This window comes from Blennius ocellaris, assembly GCF_963422515.1.
Source record: "Blennius ocellaris genome assembly, chromosome: 13".
Taxonomy (NCBI): domain Eukaryota; kingdom Metazoa; phylum Chordata; class Actinopteri; order Blenniiformes; family Blenniidae; genus Blennius; species Blennius ocellaris.
In genome coordinates this window covers 15,852,813-15,855,542 of record NC_137662.1, presented here as the reverse complement: position 1 = coordinate 15,855,542, position 2,730 = coordinate 15,852,813, and positions in this window count along the sequence as shown.

Sequence of the window (2,730 nt, the reverse complement as noted above, 5' to 3'; positions counted from 1 at the left end):
GGTTCCCTGTGTATCAGGGTTGCTTATGATCCTCGAGAACGCGTATAATGCACACATCAAAAAGCAATGAAAACAGGCAAATCCATTATCGGCATGAACACTAATGTGCATGCCTGTAGTTTCTCAAATCAACGGCTCATCACAGAAAGCGTGACTGAAAGCAAGTCATCATGGAGGTACAAAGAGGAGACATTCCTGCTCAATAATCTGAATTTCGATCGCACAAAATCCCTCAACATATCTGTCTGGAACACTGCCTCCAAAAGACATGATGAGAACGCTTGTTATGCAGTCCAGTTCGTAGATGTGTGTGCGTGTGTGTGTGTGTGTTTGTGTGTGTGTGTGTGGTGTGGGGAGAAGGATTCCTGGTAGCTTGTATGGACAGATCTGTCCTTCTGGGTGCACACACACACACACACAGTCCCCATTGTGCAGCAGTCTATGGTCCCCGTCAGGTCAGGGTGGGGTAAGCAGGAGGCCTCCCATATGAAAACATGCGCTGCAAACAGGAAGTAGGCCTGTAAGCATAAAACAGGTACTGCCTGGTCAAGTGGGGTTTATGAAGAGGGTATGTGCTCATATATCCTCAATTCTCTTCATCCTGAATGCAAGTTTCTTTTCTATTGTGACATATCTTGACGTACCCAGATCGCGTCGCTGTTGTCGAGTGTCGACACTGGACAGGAATGAGCCTTTTTCAGAGATGTAATCAAGATCTCACTTACCAAATCATCTCTTAAAACGGCTTCCAGACACTAGTATCTTGTGTCTGCAGGCATGATGAGATAATTTAGGTCCTTTCCAGAGCGATTACATGTTTTTACAGCACAAGTGGAGCACGAGTGGATTTATCTCCAAACTGCATTTTCAATGGGTGAAAAGTTCAAGAGAATTAAAGGAGCACACTTTAAAAGTCAAGATAATGAAGAAGTCGATGTAATTCTCAACCTGCTTTCAGGAGTTCTTCCATGTGACTTTAAAGACATACCACAGTGCTGAAAGTACATGCAGGGAAGGCGACTGGGAGTGGGTATACACTCCGTGAACCCAGGTGCTCTGCTTTCAAGTGCTCCCTTCCTGTTTGTCTTGTGATCACTTCACAGCGCCACTGTTTTCTCTCTGGGTGGGTTTGTCAGCTGTGATCAAGCCAGACTTTTGTCAGGTGTAAAATTCAGTTCCCGACATCGCTGATCACTGTATTCGCTTGTACTAAATTTGATTTGTTTGTCATGAATTTCCTTCACTCTTCCATGTATTTCGGTTACTGGAAAAGGGAGAAGGTTTCTCAGTTCCCAGTGAGATGCAGTATTTGCACAAAATTGCATCATGGCAAACCAAACACCTTGAGAGAGTTGTCTTTGAGCGGTCACACCATTTCAGTTCAGTCTAATTATTCACGATACACACTTAAAAGTAACAGTCGCTGACCAAAGCACCAGGCGATCAGGATAGACAAAGACAGCATTAAAGCAAAGCTGCAAGATCACCACAAACAATTAGGATGAAGATGAAAATCTCACACGGCAGTAAAAGTCTTGTAAAGGGGGATTTTAAGACAGGATTTTTAAAAAAGGATCGGTGTGGAGGTCAGCCTAACATGCAAGGACAGCTCTTCCTCGAGTTTGTGAGCTGTGACCACTAAATGCAGTCACTCCTATGTTTCAGTCTTTATTTTGGAGAAAAAAAGTGAAAGTGCTTGGCAAGTTTATTCCAGTGACCTCGAAGGGAGAGCAAGTCCGAGAGATAATGTCTGCATCCTGTCGATGATGAGTTGCTCATTCAGCACAGGTTATGTTTGATGAGTTGATGTGAAGCAGGTTGAACAGGAAACATTTTACGTCAGTCTGTGTGCTCGATGACTTGCAAGGGTATCGACCACACAACCAGGCACAGGCGTCATCGTCTTGATGAGCGGTGAGCGGTGTCTGTGTGGGCAACTGTGTCGAGTCATTACAGAAGTGGTCTTCACTTTGTGAGTGGTCGTGACAAGCACATACTACCTGGATATCTTTATTCCAGTCAATATGTCCCTGGATGAACAACACAGGCCTAATTCATCTTCATGGATGACAATATTCCAGCTTATCATTGTGGACCGGCTGCTAGAGACCAGGGAACTTCAAATATAGTGACTTGCAATTTTCCAAGACCTGAATCTTATAGAAAACCTCTGGAATCAGCTGAGTGGCTTGTACCTCTGTACCTCAATGACCTGAGAGCCGCACTTCAAGTAGAGTGCGATCCCAAGGCTCAGTAAACAATAAGTCCATTTATGAACAGCATGGGATGTTGTTGTCAAGCTGTAACTGACACAGGGGGGGTGACAAGTTGTTGAGACATTAACAGTTTTTGTTGTGGTCTACCACCACTGTCGTTTGATGAGGGAATTGCCACTGCATGCTTCTCATTAAATACCCGACTTACGATATAACCTCACTGTAACATTCAAAATCACAAAAAAGCCATAAATCCCTAATTTTCTGAGATTTGTGTAAATGTTTGAAACCTTCCTGCAGTTTTTAAGCTTTTCAGCATCAAGAACAACTTGAGTAGTCAGTTTGGACAAGTCAAACATTCACACGATAACACACATGTAGCCAAGTGTCCTGCCACATGCGGTTCAGCATCGACTGCTTTTCTTCTCACAGAGACAATACACCAATTTTCATCATCAAACTTCTGTGTCATCACACAATAACAAGAGGCGAAAGGCAAAAAGAAGCAGGCAGC